Consider the following 17,286-nt stretch of genomic DNA (forward strand, 5'->3'; position numbering starts at 1 on the left):
GTTAGCCTATAAGTTAGGGGGCTCCAGGGTTCCATCACCTGTTGGGAAAAGAGCCCATTTGGGGGTTCCATGAAAAGCCACTTTCTTTCTTTCCCATGGATTTCAGTGTTCTCTTGGAGCTCTCTTATGGTGCAGCAAGTTTAGGATCTGGTGTTGTCTCTGCCGCAGCTTGGGTCGCTGCTGTGGTGTGGGTTCATTCCCTGGCCCATGAACTTCCACTTGCCGTGGGTGCAGCAAAATACATGCATGTGTATTTACATACACACATACATAAAACAAAACCAATTAAGGTTGTTTTGAGAGGCCAAATATCCCAGCAGTGCTTGAGCAATGAGGCTCTATGGTAACTCGTTTCCAAATGGCCCTAGAGAAGAGGGCATGAAAACACCAATGTCTCTGTGGTTGGAGACCGTCACACACTCCTTAGGAGCACAAGTTTCCATTGAGGTGTGTGTGTATATGTGTTCAAGTCAAATTTTTCTATAAAAATTCCCCAAAAGATCAGCTGTACTCTGATGAGACATGGATGAGACATTTTTATGGAAATTGTCCGACTACACCATAATCCTACTGCTGTTAATAAGGCATGCAACTTCAAAAAAGACACATTTCTTTGTAAGAATTGCCTAAATCAAGAATAGCAATGATGTGGGAGGTGCCGTTGTGGTGCAGCAGGAATGAATCCAGCTGGTATCCATGAGGATTCTGGTTCGATCCCTGGCCCTGCTCTGTGGGTTCAGGATCCGGCATTGCCGTGAGCTGTAGTGTAGGTTGTGGATGCGGCTTGGATCCCCCATTGTTGTGGCTGTGGTGGAGGCCGGCAGCTATAGCTGTGATTTGACTCCTAGGCTGGGAATCTCCATGTGCCCATGAGCAGCCCTAAAAAACAACAACAACAACAACAAAAAAAGAGTAGAAATTATGTAGGGCATGTGAGAGTACACTCATGAGAGAATACAACATGGAAAGTCGTAAAACGGTGGTACCAAAAATGTCAAATAAGCTAGAAACCTGAAAAAAGATGCATTTGGAAGTCTTGACATAGAGAAAAGGAGACAGAGTGAGTGAAGGAAAGGGGAGGCTGGAAGGGCAGCTTGGCTGTGCAGGAAAGAGGGTTGAGAGGCAGGGTCCATTCTAGAAGAAGGTTTGGAGGAAAGACCAAAGCCAGCCTTTCATAGAATGGAGAGGGGGCTGATAAGGTGGTCGAAATTTGGATAAATGTAACACGAAACACCCACAGCATCTGCCCATGGAACGGATATATTCTGAAAGGGGTTTTATTTCTTCAGGAGAATGGAATTTGGAAACAGGCAGTTTCGTTTTCCATGTAAGCCACATCCATGAAGTTATGCGTGAACGAAAAGTCTAACATCTACATCCTGGCTGAGAACTGGATGCTTGAATTTATGCTTTTGCAAAGGAACCCTCAGCCATTGTTGATAAACAGTCCTAGCAAATTTGAAAGTCTGGATAGAGCATTTGCGTAACTAGCGACTCTCGGATGGGTGAGCTTCCTTCTGGTGAAGCTACAGGCTGTTTCCTAATTGGGGGGCCAGACATCCTGAGAGCTGTAAAGCTTACAAATGAAAATGACTTTTTTGCTCCAGGATATGACTAGCAGCCTCTCCTTGGAAAATTAGTCACCCTATGACTGCAGTTATGGATGGAAGTCATTCCCAGAACATCTTTCAGAAAAGCAACACTGTTCATCACGGCCAGCTTATATTTGCGCAACGCTTACTGTGGGACTATATGCTTTACATGGCTTATATTATGTAATATTTATAGCAATGCTTGTGATGATAAATAGTCTTCTCTCTTATTTTCTAGACATGGACCCTAAGACTTAGAAAAGTTAGGGAACTTGCAGAGGTCCCTTGGTGTATGACAGATATATAAAGAAGCATCTGATTCCAGAGCCCTCATTGCTAGTCTCTGCCCTCTAGTGATGCAGGGGCTGCAAAGCCAATCCCACACAAGGGGGAACTCCGTCAACCTTCACTGAATAGATCAAGTATTCAGAGAAAGTGCAGTAGCCTTCAGGAAAACCTGAATGAGATGTAAAGGAACAGAGGTGGCAAAGCCGGGAGGATTCCAGTTATCTTTCTTTCTGTCTTTACAACTATACCTAGTACTTCCCACCATGCTAAATGCTAATGAAGTTTCTCTCATCCGCCTCATCATTCATTGCTTCCAACGTTTCCTAGAGTTTTAATAGTGCAAAATATAAAAGTTTCCTTTTTTCTCCTTTCTTCTACCTGCAGGCGAAGGTAAACACACCACAGTTGCAGATATGAAATTCCCCTCCTCTTATTCGCAAGTCCTCGTCATATCCATAGGAGGAATAGCTCCTATGGGAACAGCTTACTTTTTTTTTAATTGACATATAGGTGATGGACCATATTATTTAAGTTTCAGCTGTCGGAGCCGCTAATTTTTTGTACCTAATCAGTGAGATCTTGAATTAGTGAGATTACAGAGTAATGAAAAGATCTATTCTCACAGTGTGTGTTCAGGCTCAAATCTTGTCTTAGATCTTTTTTTTTTTTTTTTAATAGGTATGGTCACATCCTTTTTCCTCTCCCCTTTAGCCCACAGCCAAGCTGTTTGGAAGTAAGGCACATGGACATTCATTGTAAAAATTCATTGGCTATTCCAAGTTGTATAATCAAGTTATAATATGTTGCTAAGAACATTTTGGGATTTACTTCAAACTCTTGATTTGTGTATCCTTTATATATTATATAATTTATAGCATACACAATTATATAACATATAATGGTATTTAAATATATTTTAAGTCTGGGAACAATAGCATATTATATCTTTTCTTGGCTCCTCTTTGGACAGATAATCCCTTAATAACAATGACAGTCATTGTGGCTCCTGTTGGTTGAACATCTACTATATCTCATTCAACAATTACCCTTCCTGTATGAGGCCCAAGAAAGATAGCAGAGGACAAAACGGAGTCTCTGCCAGCGCATCAGTCTCTTTCTAGATGCCTTATTTATTTATTTATCTCATATCCTCCTGCCATCTTGTAAAGCGTTCATTCCCTCATTTTATAAGTAAAGAATGTTAAATTCAGAAAAATTAAGTTGCCCGTCTGAGGTCAAGCATCTAAGAAGTGGCAGAGCTGGAACTGAGCGATCCAAAGAAAAAGATTTTCCCAGCATGCCCCTGTGCCCTCAGTCTGCCTTTCCCCACCAGGACCAGATGTCCTACAGCACTGGAGGAAGCAGCCATTTAAGGGAAGGCTGTTGCCTGAAACCCACCACGCTTGAGGCGTGCTGGTGATGAGTGTTTCTGCTCAGTAGGAACACCGACTGAGGAGAAGCACAAGTTGTTCGTTCTTCAAGCCCCAACCAAAGCTCAGGACATTCACCAACTTCACAGTCTATCAGAGACCGAGAAGGGTCCCTATCATTCCAGCACTTTCGTTACCCACCCAAATCTAAGGTGTTCTGAACTGTGCAGGTTTGAGGAAATTCTCCAAAGGAAGAGAGACCCAAATCATTGAGTCTCTGCCTGTGAATTTCAGATGTGCTGATAATCTCCTATCCTATCAGGAAAGATAAAACTGATCTCCCTATATATAATGTAACTGTATGAGGAGTAATTTCAAACCTAATCCGGGAAAAGATTGGTTTGTCAGATATCATCTAAATTAAGAAGGGAGACTTATTAAATTCCAATTGAAACCATCCATTCAATTAATACTTCTTACGGCGGATGGTAGAACCCATTACAGAAGAGCAGCATGGTCTTTTGTTACTTAATTTTCTCCAGACAGTTCTTTCTGCATCTCCAGCTCAGATGAAGATGAAAAAACCCTAAGAGAACAGAAGGGAGAATGTGATCACTTCTGCCTCTCGCCCTTGGGTCTTAGTTTCCTCATCTGGAAAGAGACGGGTTAACTAAGAGTCCCCTTTCCAGCTCTCTCCATTTACAGCTCTGTGACCATTATCTCTGCAGTAAAAGTTAGGTTTCTTTTGCTAGCATCAGATTTTTTTCCTTTCTCTGGATCTTTCTCCTTCAAAGCATCCAGGTGTAAATACTATCTTGGGAATTCACATGGAAAAAAAAAATCTTCCTTGAGCTATAAGCACTTTTGATGAGATTTCATTCACGGGAGTGTGTGTGTATATGCATGTATATATATTTTGCTTTTTAGGGGCGCACCTGTGGCATAGGGAGGTTCCCAGGCTGCGGATGGAATTGGAGCTGCAGTTGCCAGCCTATGCCGCAGCCACAGCAACGCAGGATCTGAGACATGTCTGTGACCTATACCACAGGTCACGGCAACGCCGGGTCCCCGACTCACAGAGGGAGGCCAGGGATCAAACCCACATCCTCATGGATGCTAGTCAGATCCGTTTCCACAGCACCACAGCAGGAGCTCCTACATGAGTATGTTTTTATTCCAATAGCATTTACCTTTCTTTTCTTTGAGCACCTGTATTACATATGTGTCCTTCTGAAGGCAGGGAGCACATTACTCCTTGTGTTATGGTTATTTGTGTGCTTACCTTCTCCTTCCCAGGATTATAAGTTATTTGAGGACAGGAGCTGTGTCTTACTCAGTCTCATATTCTGCAGACGTTCTAACGTGCCATTTTACACGGAAGTAATGGCACATTTTGCCAAGTTGAATTCAGAACATGAACGTATAATGCCAGAAAGACTTCAACAATGAAGAATAGAAAAAACCTTAAGATATACTTGAAATTAATCTCATAGTCTTTAAAATAGCATAAACGTTGTAAGATCAGTTTGTGACCTCAGACAAACCTGGGATCTGGTTTATACCAGCTGTGTGACTTGGGGCAAGTTACTTATCTGTCTAAGCGCAATTAACTCACATTAAAAATGAGGATCTGAGTGCCAGCTCTGATGCAACGGACCAGCAGTGTCTCTGGGGTGCTGGGACACAGATTTGATCCCCAGCCTGGCACAGTGTGGGTTAAGGATCTGACATCCTGGCAGCTGCCATGCAGGTCACAACTGCAGCTTGGATCTGATTCTTGACCTGGGAACTCCATACACTGGAGGGAGGCAAAAAAAAAAAAAAATGTATATATGTGTATACACACACACACACACACACACACACACGTATGTATAGATATATTAAAATTAGGATGCTAGGAGTTCCCCCTGTGGCACAGTGTGTGAAGAACCTGCAGCGGATTCAATCCCTAGCCTGGGAACTTCATACGCCACAGGTGTGGCCATACAATTTTTTAAGAAAATGAGGAAGCTAGTAGTATCTACTCATAAAGTTGTTTGAGAGCGAAAGGCTATAATCCATGTAAAATGCTTCATGGGGCTATGTCGAATCAAAACCGCTCATCAAATTATGCCTTTTCATGGTCATTGCTGCCGGTGTCTATAGTACAGAAACCCTAAAGCGCATTGACGCTGTGGTTTGGCCTCATCCCTGAGGGTCTGAGAGCTTCTGCGATCAGACGAGCAGATTTTGCTAAGTCCCACAGCTGCAGTTAAAGCCACGTATGCGTGGTGTGTCTTCAATGGCAGAGACTCACCTGGAAAGGGACATATATATATGTCTTTGTGGCCTTTGACATGGCGATGGCATTGACTTAAGGTCTAATGAACGAGGCCGTGGGAGGAAAGCAGCCTTAAGGGCAGAGTAGAGTGGGTGGAGGCAGTGGCAGCAATCCAGCTCAGGTCTGTGCCTGCGGGTCCCACCAAGGCCAGCAGAACAATGGGTTTTAGAGGAATTTCAGACACCTCAGTCTGCCATCACATTATTCTTTTATTTTTTTATATTAAAGTATAGTCAATGTATAATGTTGTGCCAATATCTACTATACAGCAAAGTGACCCAGTGTACACACACACACACACACGTATATATGTAAACATATATATTCATTCTTTTATACATGTACGTATATATACACATATATGTATACATATATACATATATATATTCAACATTTTAATCATTATCTTCCATCATGTTCTATCCCAAGAGACTAGATATGGAGTCCTGTGTTATACAGCAGGACCTCACTGCTTATCCATTCTAAATGTAATAGTCTGCAGCTACTAGCCCCAGTCTCCCAAGCACATTATTCTTAGAGGAAGGGAATAATGGGCCTATTCCCTTGAGAAGCAGTTCCATCCCTTCTGCCTCATCTGAGAAGAAAGCAAATGGCCATCCTCTCTGTAAAGCTCCGGGTTCTATTTCCATGTCCTCTTTTAGCTTTGTTTTGGAAAGAAAAGAGCAAGTTCTCAGGGGTTTCTAGATTCAGAATCTTTTCTCAGTTTATACAAATTTCAAAGCTCATATTCTGCCCACCAGCTCTCACTTGTCATCTTCCACCAAGAAGCAGTGACCTTGAAACATATTTGCTTTCTGCATTTCTCTACAGAAAACCAGAATCTGTTCCTACCCTGTTTGCAACAGCACTGGCTCACAGAGCCACATTTTTCAGATGCTGGAAACAGGGTGGGAGAAAAAGACACCTTTTTTCATAAAGTAAAATGAAGGCTGAAAAAAAAATGCTTATGGTGCGTTTACAGGAAATGCATCCAACGCAAACTAGTTTTAACTTGCTTTCCATGTAAAAGCTTTTTTTAAAAAAATGGTTTTTTCTCCTTTTGATGATAAAGGGAAACTCTTGATTATCTCTAACCTTCGGAGATGTATCTTAAGATTTTCTTTCGCTTTAACTTCAGGGCAAAAGATGAGTAGATTACATTTAATGAAGTCTACTCGAGACTAGGTGATTGAAACTTGATGCAGTTCTCAATACTCAGTGTGTTCCTAGAAGCAGAGCGAGATACCCTCTTGCTCTCAGGAAAGAAAGGCTTCTCCCGTCTCCTCCTGCCTTTAAAGAGGAGAAACTGCCTCCTTCGAGCCCTGCTTCCTATGGGCAGCAGATTATTGCATGAGAAGAGTTTCGGTGGCCTCTGCCCAGTTTCACAAATAAGCAAACAGCCCCAGGTCTCCGCACTTTTCTTCTCCTCGGGAATATGCAGTCTGGTTTGCTTCTGATAGTCATTGCCCCGGCCAGCCCATAGCTAAATATGGGAAGGAGCTCCCTCTATGCTTTTATAGCAACTTGTTCTGCCAGAAAATTGGGAATTATATATGGTTTTCTGTAGCTCTTCTTCTTTTTAATGCATTTTACACACCTCTTTTTTTTTTCTTTTTTTTTTTTCTTTTTTTTTTCTTTTTATAGCTGTGCCTGTGGCCCGTGGGAATTCCCGGGCTAGGGGTCAAAGTGGAGCTGCAGCTGCTGGCCTACGCCACAACCACAGCAACACAGGGTCTTTAACCCACTGAGCAAGACCTGCATTCTCACGGAGTCTATGTCAAGTTCTTAACCCACTGAGCCACCGTGGGAACTCCCTACCCACCTCTTTTATTTCACCTCCTCATTGTCCTAGAGTGTATCTTAAATATCAGCCAAAGAGCTGAGATGCCCAGCAAAGTGAAAACCCATCATTTCTTTATGAATATATGTACTCTCTGAACTAGACACAGTGGTTTTAAAACATGGGGTTTGTAGGGATGGGTAACAAAAAGAATTCTTGGGTTGAAAATTTGAAACATCTCAGATACAAATGTCTAGGTTTTCTATAGCATGGTTGGAGTTTTCATCTCGAATCTCTTTCTAGCCCAGGTTACACTCCTGATTCCACCTGTTTATCCAACTGCCTGCAACACACCTCCACCCGCCCCCTCAAACACACCATCCAAAGCGAGCTTCTCATCCTCCCACAGACCCTTCCCTCCCCAGGGGTCTCCAGCCCAGAGGACACCCCCTCTCCGGCTCTTTCGTCCTAGCCACAAACCCAGCCAATCCCTCTCCCCTCGCCCTCACTGTCATTCCGTAATGCAACCCTTTAAATGGTCATTCACACACCTTCTGAATCCATCCACAGCGGCTCCTCTGATTTTTATCCTCTGACATAGGGATTGTGGCCTCCTAATTAATGCCCTGCCTCTGGCTTTACCATGTTCCAATCCACTTTCCATGCTGTAGCCAGAGGAGCTGCTGAAACGGCAAGCGTGCACAGTACTCCCCTGCTTCATATCTTTCCCTGGCTCCCTGTTGCCCCACGAATAAAGCCCAGATATGTTCCTGCATAATGTAGTCCTCAGCCTGCCCCTCTGGGTCCACCACTCACCATACTTCCCACCTTAAATTATTCCATTTTTCAATTTTTGTATTAAAGTATGGTTGATTTACAATACTGTGCAAACTCCTGCTGTACAGAAAAGTGACGCAGTCATAGACACATGTATATATACCTTCTTTTTCTCATATCCTCCCCCGTCATCTTCTGTCTCAAGAGATGGGACACAGTTCTCTGTGCTGTACGGCAGGACCCAGTCATTGCCCATTCATTCTAAAGGTAATAGGTTGCAACTACGAACCCCAAACTCCCAGTTCATCTCTCCCCAACCCCTGCGGCAACCACAAGTCTGTCCTCCATGTCTGTGAGTCTGTTTTATTCCAGTAACTGTTGAGCACTGATTCTCTGCTGAGCACAATGCTAGGCACTGTGAACATGGCAGTGAATAAGACCAACCAACAGAGCTTAAGTCCCCACAGGAGTAGAGTCTAGGAGGTGAGAGAACCTCTGTGTGCCTCCGACACACAAAAGGACCTTGGCTCTGTTGCTCGGAAGAAGCCTTTGCACCTCCAGGCCTTCGCACATGCTGTTCCTCATCCTGGAACATTCTTTCTAGTCTTTCCATCCCCCAACACCCCAAATATGCAGCTTTTACCAGACACACTCCAACTATTTCCTCATCTCCCTGGCAAGATTCAGTGGTATACTGGGAAGTGTTTGTACAGCCAGGTCTCTGTGCAGAAAACATGCTAGGATATAGGGTTTACCAATCCCTAGGATGTAAATTTCAAGCTACCAACAGGATGTCAACTGAACACAGAGGAGGACACTACAATGTGATATCTTCCCCGGATAGATACACTTGGCATCAGTTACCCTAGGAGCACAGATAACAGTAAAATGATTAAGTTATGAGTTTGGGGTACAGATTCCCTTTGGTTTTAATATAATTTATATCATTTTACGTTTATACAATTTAACTGTTCATAATCACTCTGTTTAATGACGGGCTTGCAAAAGTCCTAAAAATTTAACCCATGGTCTTGTGAAGCCAGTAAGAACCCATTCCAGCACCTCACTGCTGTCCCAAGAGGCTTTCCTCTGACTCTCTCGTCTGGGTTAGCCCCTCCTCATGGGTGCTCCTATAGCACTTAATACATTTTACTGTAATTGCCTGATTTCTTACCCTCAGGAGACCAGGGACATGGCCAGTTGCCATATCCCCAGCACCTAAGTCTGGCCGTAGGGACCATCCACCAATATTCATCAAGTGGTAGTTGGAATAAAGGAGACAGAGCCAGGCTGTTGAAATTTACATATTTATGTAAATTCCACAAAGTGATCGTAAAGAACTGCTTTAAACCTTATAAACAAAGAGCATATGAAATAATCATTTAGAGAGGACAAGAGAGTTGGGATTTTTTTTTTTTCTCCCTACCCTCAAAATACGCTATGTTCAGTTCCTTGTAACTGTTCCCTGCTCACCATTTGGGAGGAAATATCAAGGTGTTCTGCTGCCGAAGGAACGCAGACCCTTCCAGGGGTGCAAGTGCGGATCATTTTCTCAAGCAATTGGAAGGAATTTGCTTTTACTGAAGAAACGGTTTTAGGAAGCATGCGACCCTGCTGACATATCCTGGATGCAAGCCGCGTAAGCATCAGGAGTCAGCGTCTTAAACCTTGCAACTGACAAGATCGCTGGCTTTTGAAAATGAAAGCCAATGAATGAAAAGCAGCCAAAACCGAAACTGATGCCTTGACTTGATTCAGTCCAACCCAGAATTTTCTGCACAGGATCCTGGACCCATCAGAGACTTCGAGTTTGCCAGAGAACTTGGCCAAGGGACCATCGTAATCAATCTTTAAGGAAAGAAAAGCATGAATCAGGGAGCAAAGCAAAAAAGAGGACGCGAATGAGAGAGGAAGTTGGAGGGAGAAGGAAAGGAGGAGGAAAGAAGAGGAAGAAGATGAGAGATTGTTTGGAGTCACAGAATGAAAGAAAGCCTGTTTTCTTGAAGGGCAATACATCATGAAAATTGGCACACTAATGAAAGTGAAAAAAATTTTAAAAAATTGATTTTTTTAAATGTTTTTATGGTGAACATAATGATTTTATATCTAAAGAAAGAAGTCATTTGTAAAACATTCTAAGTTTAGGAGTTCCCATCATGCCTCAGTGGTTAACGAACCCAACTAGTATCCCTGAAGATGCAGGTTCGATCCCTGGCCTCGCTCAGTGGGTTAAGGATCCAGGGTTGCTGTGAGGTGTGATGTAGGTCAAAGACACGGCTCGGATGGTGGCATTGCTGTGGCTGCGGCGTGGGTTGGCAGCCGCCGCTCAGTTCCACCCCTAGCCTGGGAACCTGCATGTGCCGCAGATGTGGCCCTAAAACGACAAAAAACAAACAAACCAAAAAAAAAAAAAATTCTAAATTTATATTCAGGAAAACGCTCCATGGAGTATTAGCAGATTGTTGTTAGGAACCAGAAAAGAATGTGTGAAAATGAGGCTCGAGGGTGTCAGTTTAATTTTGTATCTCAGTGATGATGGGGCTTTCCTTGCTACTACTTCTAATGAAAAGGGGTTTTTTTACTATTTTAACTTACTCGTGTCTATTGACTGATGACATGTGGATGTCCCCTTGACACCCATTTCAGCCTTCATGTTTCATTTCCGTTTTGAGGAAGGGCCCCCAGCCCTGTGCTGAGCCTGGAGGATTAGCGACAGGGATGCCATTCAACCGAGTGCAGGCGCCGTGGACAGGATGGGGAAACAGCCACTGCCTGAGATGGGAGCCCAGTTCTTTCCAGAAGACTTGCTCATAGCTTTCCCACTGACAGAGAGTCAAGCCTATTTTCTAGGCACGCTTCTGCTCTCTAACTGTCTGGTGAAACCCAGTGAGGAGCTATTACCAGATGATCAAGAAACCAGATTTTTTTTGGTTCTAGTTATCCGTTAAACAAAGTTGGTGATTTGGTTTTACTTTAGTTTGGTGCAGTAAATGAAGTTAGAAAAATACCTTTTTTTTTTTTTTTAATGTGGTTGAAGGATTTATTGTATTTTCTGAAGTCAAGGAAGAAAACGTTCCACTTTGATTTTGAAGAGCTAATTGACGGTTGAGATGAGTGTGTGAAACACGGCAGAGAGAGTCTGGTCCTTCACAGACACTCAATAAGCGCTCGTTCTCTTTCCTTTCCTGTCTTTTCCTTCTCATTACAGAAATCGACCTCCTAATTGCCTTCAATCAATGTTCGCAAAAGGGAGAAATTATGGCTAGAAATTTTATTTATTCATCATCTTTCAGTTTCAATTTGTTTTTAAACACACACTATGTGTGCGGTTTTTTAAGATTCTGGGGTCCAATGATGAGCAAAATGCTTAAGATCCTCTTCTTCCTAGAGCTTAAATTATTCATTCATCACTCTACATGGTCCCTAGATTTGATTTGTTACTTGCTATTGTCCTATTTAATTACAGATTACTTCAGTAGAATAAGAATACATCTTTTTACCTCATTAATTCAGTGTCTTTTGTAAGCATCATGTCATTTTACCTTCATAACAGCCTTGAGATTTGGGGAGAACAAATATAAGGAGAAAGACCAAAACCAGGACTCCAAGCTTTCAGACTTTTATTCATGTCTTCCTGTCACATCTGTCTCTCATGAAAATAATGGCTACATTTGAACAAAATATATGCAGATAGAGTAGCTTCTGTTTCCTTGGGAAAAAAGGATCGTTTTGATTTCCCCAAGTAGTCATCTAACAAATAGTTCCTTCATTAACACTCTAGTATAAATTAGAATCCAATAAACAAACATCACTTACACTGAAAACATCCAGTCCAATTAAATCGAGGTAGCATTACCTGTCACCTATACCAATATAAAAGGTGAGAGTTCTGGCGGAAAATTTCAAAATGATTTAAAGGAATAGCAACATCTTTCCCAACAGAATAAAAAGCCACTGAGTTGAATTTGAAAAGGTAAATTAAAAAAAAAAAAAAAACCAAAAAAACAAAAAACAAAAAACAGGAGCTGAAACAGGATTGCTCTGCAGCCATTGCTTCTCAGATTTGCCAATAACAACTTTGGTGAACATATACTCGACCTGCAGAAGACGAAGGAGACAAAGAGAGAGGTCTAAATCTATGGGCATCACTGAACAAGTGCATGCAGTGTTATTTTATTTTAAGGAAGTATGTTAAGATGCTGTGATGTTCTGGAAGAAAAAATGCGCAAACCCAGCAACTGAAGACAGGGCTCTGGTGTCTCTGCACACGGTCCCTCGTTCTTGTCCCTCCAAAACAACGAACCATCTCTTCTTTCAGCCCATTCCATTTTTTATTTTGTTTATTTTATTTGTCTTTTTAGGGCTACACCCCTGTCACATGGAAGTTCCCAGGCTAGGGGTTGAATCAGAGTGGCAGCTGCTGGCCTACACCACAGCCACAGCAACGCTGGATCCTTAACCCACTGAGCAAGGTCGGGGATCGAACCCCCAACTTCATGGACACTAGTCAGATTCGTTACCGCTAGGCCACGACTCCAGCTCTTTCTATTTTTAATGTCAGCTTCTTTAATTTCAGAATGCCGACACACTCAGAGACACTGTCTTAGTAATCCTCTTAAAAGAGGATTCTGAGCCAGGTAGCTTCCCCAAATCCGCAGGTTTTGTGAGACCAAGTGGAAGGTTAATTCCTTCGTACCTCTGTAGCATCTGTCTACATCGGGACTTCCAAACACTTTTCCAAATTTTCTAATTATCCCTTTCAACATCCCTTGGAGTGAGCCAAGCAGGAGGTAATACTGACTCCGTTTCTTCAGGGAGTAGACCTGGTGGTTAGTTCCACGAGGGGGTGGCTTAGCCTACAGCCACATCCTCCGGAAACTTCTGTTGTAAAGAGAAAAACTTCAGTATCTGAAAATAGTGTTTCTTCTCTCCAATTAAAGGTAGTGAAGGGGGAGTTCCCATCATGGCTCAGTGGGTAACGAATCCGACTAGGAGCCATAAGGTTGTGGGTTCCATCCCTGGCCTCGCTCAGTGGGTTAAGGATCTGGCATTGCCCTGACCTGTGGTGTAGGTTGCAGATGCAGCTTGGATCCCCTATTGCTGTGCCTGTGGCGTAGGCCGGTGGCTACAGCTCGGATTAGACTCCTAGCCTGGGAACCTCCATGTGCCGTGGATGTGGCCCTAAAGGACAGAAAAAAAAAAGGTAGTAAAGGGGGAAGTGCCTTTCCAGATACCTTTAAGTCAATGCAGTTGCATCTGCTTCACCTCTCCTCTTGGCTAATTAAAATGAAATTCAAAGTGGGCCCCAGTGTTTTCCCTGGAACACCTTGTGAGAACTTCCAGGAGAACCCTGGGCCAGATAGTTTGGGAAAACACTGCAAATGAGTTTCTCCCTTTTCAGAGCATACGGTAGCCTGATGAAGCAGGTTTGATCCCTGGCCTCACTCACTGGGTTAAGGATCTGACGTTGCCGTTGCCGTGAGCTGTGGTGTATTTCACAGACACGGCTCGGAGCCAGCATTGCTACGGCTGCAGTGTAGACCCGCAGCTACAGCTCCGATTCAACCCCTAGCCTGGGAACTTCCGTATGCCACAGGTGCAGCCCTAAAAAGACAAAAAAAAAAAAAAAGAGAGAGAGAGAGAGAGAAACAGACTAGAAAGGACTCATTGCAGAATGACATAATTGGCTAATTATTATCCAGCACCTACTTTTCCAGACACTGGTGTCTGTTTTCCTGCCTTAAGTATTGCATTTTATCCCCACTGCCTATGTGTGTGGTAAATAATATTATTATTCCCATCTGACAGAAGAGGAAACTAAAGTTCAGGGAGGTTCTCTGACTGTTGGCAAAGCACTAGGCTGTCCTTAGCCCCTTCAGCCCCACCTGCCTACACACCTTCTCTTGATGTCTGCAACCAGTTTCCGGTTTTAAATATCATCTTGAGGCTAATAAATCCGCATCTTTGGTCCTGAACCCTCCTTGGGGGAGAACCTTGATTTATAGATTCATTTAACCTAAGACCCTTCCTCCCAGTATTCTTCACTCCTCTGTTTTTACCCTTATCCAAAGCATAAAATCGTGGGGCACCCAGGCCACCAGGAAGAGAGCTCCTTGGTTCTTTGTAGTCATACAGCCTCAGAGCCACAAATCTTCACCTGACTGTCCTGCTGCCGTGGCAGGCTCAGGAAATGGTCTGTGACCCTGTCCAGATGTTTCGCACGGGAATTCCTTTTGTCCACCACCCCATGAAATCCATGTTTTAAAACCACTTTGTCTGGCTCATACATTGCGTGTGTTAAAAAATGAAATTATTAATTTCCACTTGGCACTTCCTCTAAGATCTTTGACGCATCTATGTTGTCTAGGATACATCCTCTGCGCGAGAATCAGACGGGTGTTTTAAATCATTCCCAAACAAAGACCGTGTGTGGATGCTCTGGTCTCCTTTGCAAGTGGGTTTTTTGGTCGCTTGTTTGTTCGTTTCAGGTTTTGTAAAATGCTGAAAAGCGATCCCTAAGTTTGGTGCTTCCGTACTGAAGGATCTCTCTTACGACCATTCCCTTTTCCAAAGGGTCTAATAGCCTCTGTGTTGAAGGACCTTCACAATTCATATCTTGACATATTGCGACCAATGTCTATGTAGGTTTCCACCTGATTATGGGGCGAGGTGTTATTTCCATAATAATGAGGGGTCTGTGTTTCCTTCATAGTCTGTGTTTGGATCACAGACCACGCAGCAATTCCTGCACTGAAGTCATCTTCAAAATCCAAACCTGAAAAGAATAACAGAAAACGACTTATATTAACGCACCTCTGTTCCATGATTATAATTAACACTCTCAAAAAATAAAATAAAATAAAAAAGCAAACAAGTGGTAAGGTTTTCTGTTGCAAGGAAACATCTCCCCTGGGGCCCGAATATTCTTTCAGGGCATTTCTTGTTCCCTTGATTTAACTCAGCCAGTGAGCCAGATTCTTTCCCAAGAGCGAATTAAGGAGGTCTGTTACCTCTTTGGGTGCCCCACTTCAAGAAATCTCGGCAAGGCCATTAATATTGTTTGGCCTTAGGCTTTACACTTTTTAAAAGTCAGCTGTCATTTTCGAGGCAGTCCCAAAGAGCACACTCGGCAGAACCCTGGAGCTTCAGAAATGTTAAGGCTCTCCATCAGCAATGACCTTGCCGCTGGGCAGTGATTTAGGCACCAGGGAGCAAGGGGCCCCTGTCTTTATCACACTGGTTTACACCATCAACTTCAGAAATTGTGTGAGAGGAGAATGATCAATAGTGTGTTAAGACCAATCTCCACGAATGCCAAGACAAAGTGCTCCCGCTCCGCAAAGTGCTGAGTGGAAGGAGAACTTTTAAACAGAACAAAAAAGGAAGTCAGCTGTCGTGGTAGAACTAAATGAATTGGGTCTCAAGGTGGGATGTGTCCTTGGCCATGGCCCTCAGGAGCCCCCTGTGAACGTCAATGAAATCCCATAACACACCCGATGAAAAACGCTTGTTTTAGCGCTAACACAGAATCAATAACAAAACCCGAAGGAAAGCATTCTAAACACACACCCGTAAGTTAAGAACGGGATGGCAGCAGTCGTCCCGAAAAGTTTCCTGCAAAAGGTATCCAGGAGAAAAATCATCTCCTGTGTAGAAATGGAAGAATCGGAAAGTTAAACTTCATCCAAGCTGCCTGCACGTGTTACTTACTTACTAGAGCGCCTGTGATTCTGGTAAAGGGATTATCACTTGATAACCTGCAAGAATACCAAGCTTCCAACCAGCAAAGGAGGGACCCCCACACCACCCTGATTGAAATCACTGTGGAAAAGAACGAACAGCTCTGTCCCTGAGATCATTACAATAGAATGTTTGATTTCCCACGGCAACCCTAATTGTGACATGAACAGCTGTCAACGACAAAATTAGAGGAAACAGTCATTATACAGACTGTATCCACGTTTGCTCATCCTATTTCCATACCGTGGCTCATGAGAGTGTTTGCAAAGACTTTGTCCAGTAGAGGTTTTCATTATTCAAAGAGAAGACACTCAAGTTATTTAGCCTTGTATGCTGCCCATAAAGTACTTTGTCAGAATACCAAGGATCCCAAATGAATGTTTCTTGAATGCTAAATTCAAGTCCATGAAAAATGTCTGAGAAGCAATTTCTTTCACCCTGAAATCATCCTAGAAAGTAACTACTGCTATTCCTATTTTTAATCCAGCCAATTCTCATTATTTGCATGTAGCTACGTTCTATAAGTCGCTGAAAACACTGAACTCGCAATTACTGAACCACTGCTCCTACAGGAAATACAAGGTTAGGCTTCTTCAAGCCTTTAGCCACATTTTTATTAACCAGTTAATACATAACCTTATTTTATGAGTGTTTTTCCTGAAAGACACCTAATGTGATATATACATTGTTCATTCATTAACATTGAACTCATGGCCAAGTGCACTATAACTCACGCCTGAATGATGTTTATCTAAATTACATATTTGCTGCAGTTCCCGCTGTGGCCCAATGGGATCAGCGCATCTCTGCAGCACAGGACACAGGTTCAAATCCTGGCCCAGCACAATGGGTTGAAAGATCTGGCATATAGGTCACAACTGTGTCTTGGATCTGGTCCCTGGCCCAAGAACTCCATATGCTGCTGGGTGGCCAAAAATGAAAAAAAAAAATTAAAATAATTTTTAAAAAATAAAATACGGGAGTTCCCATCATGGCTCAGCAGTTAACCAACCCCACTAGTATCCATGAGGATGCCAGTTCGATCCCTGGCCTTGCTCAGTGGATTAAGACGATGGCGTTGCTGAGAGCTGTGGTGTAAGTCGCAGACACGGATGGGATCCCACGTTGCTGTGGCTGTGGCATAGGCCGGTGGCTACAGCTCTGATTGGACCCCTAGCCTGGGAACATCCATATGCCACAGATGCAGCCCTAAAAAGACAAAAATAAAATAAAATAAAATACATATTTTCTCCATAAGGCATATCACAGCCTTATTGTGCTTAGGAACGTGAGATAACACTTCAGCCATATAGTTGGGGGCTGCTTTAAACAGGGAAAGGGGCTAATAAAAGCACAAAAGTGTGGGGGGGAAAAAGATGTGGCACTAAATAGACCAACAAAAGGGCATTTGTTTAC

General features: G+C 43.1%; 1 protein-coding gene across 1 annotated transcript in view; it reads left to right on the forward strand.

The window, feature by feature from the left end:
- The window catches only part of GPC6 (glypican 6), a 1,121,514-nt gene that overhangs the window by 1,005,587 nt on the left and 98,641 nt on the right, over window positions 1-17,286 (forward strand). The gene's annotated exons all lie outside the window — the stretch shown is intronic.

Source organism: Phacochoerus africanus, chromosome 13 (genome assembly GCF_016906955.1).
Source record: "Phacochoerus africanus isolate WHEZ1 chromosome 13, ROS_Pafr_v1, whole genome shotgun sequence".
NCBI classification, from domain to species: domain Eukaryota; kingdom Metazoa; phylum Chordata; class Mammalia; order Artiodactyla; family Suidae; genus Phacochoerus; species Phacochoerus africanus.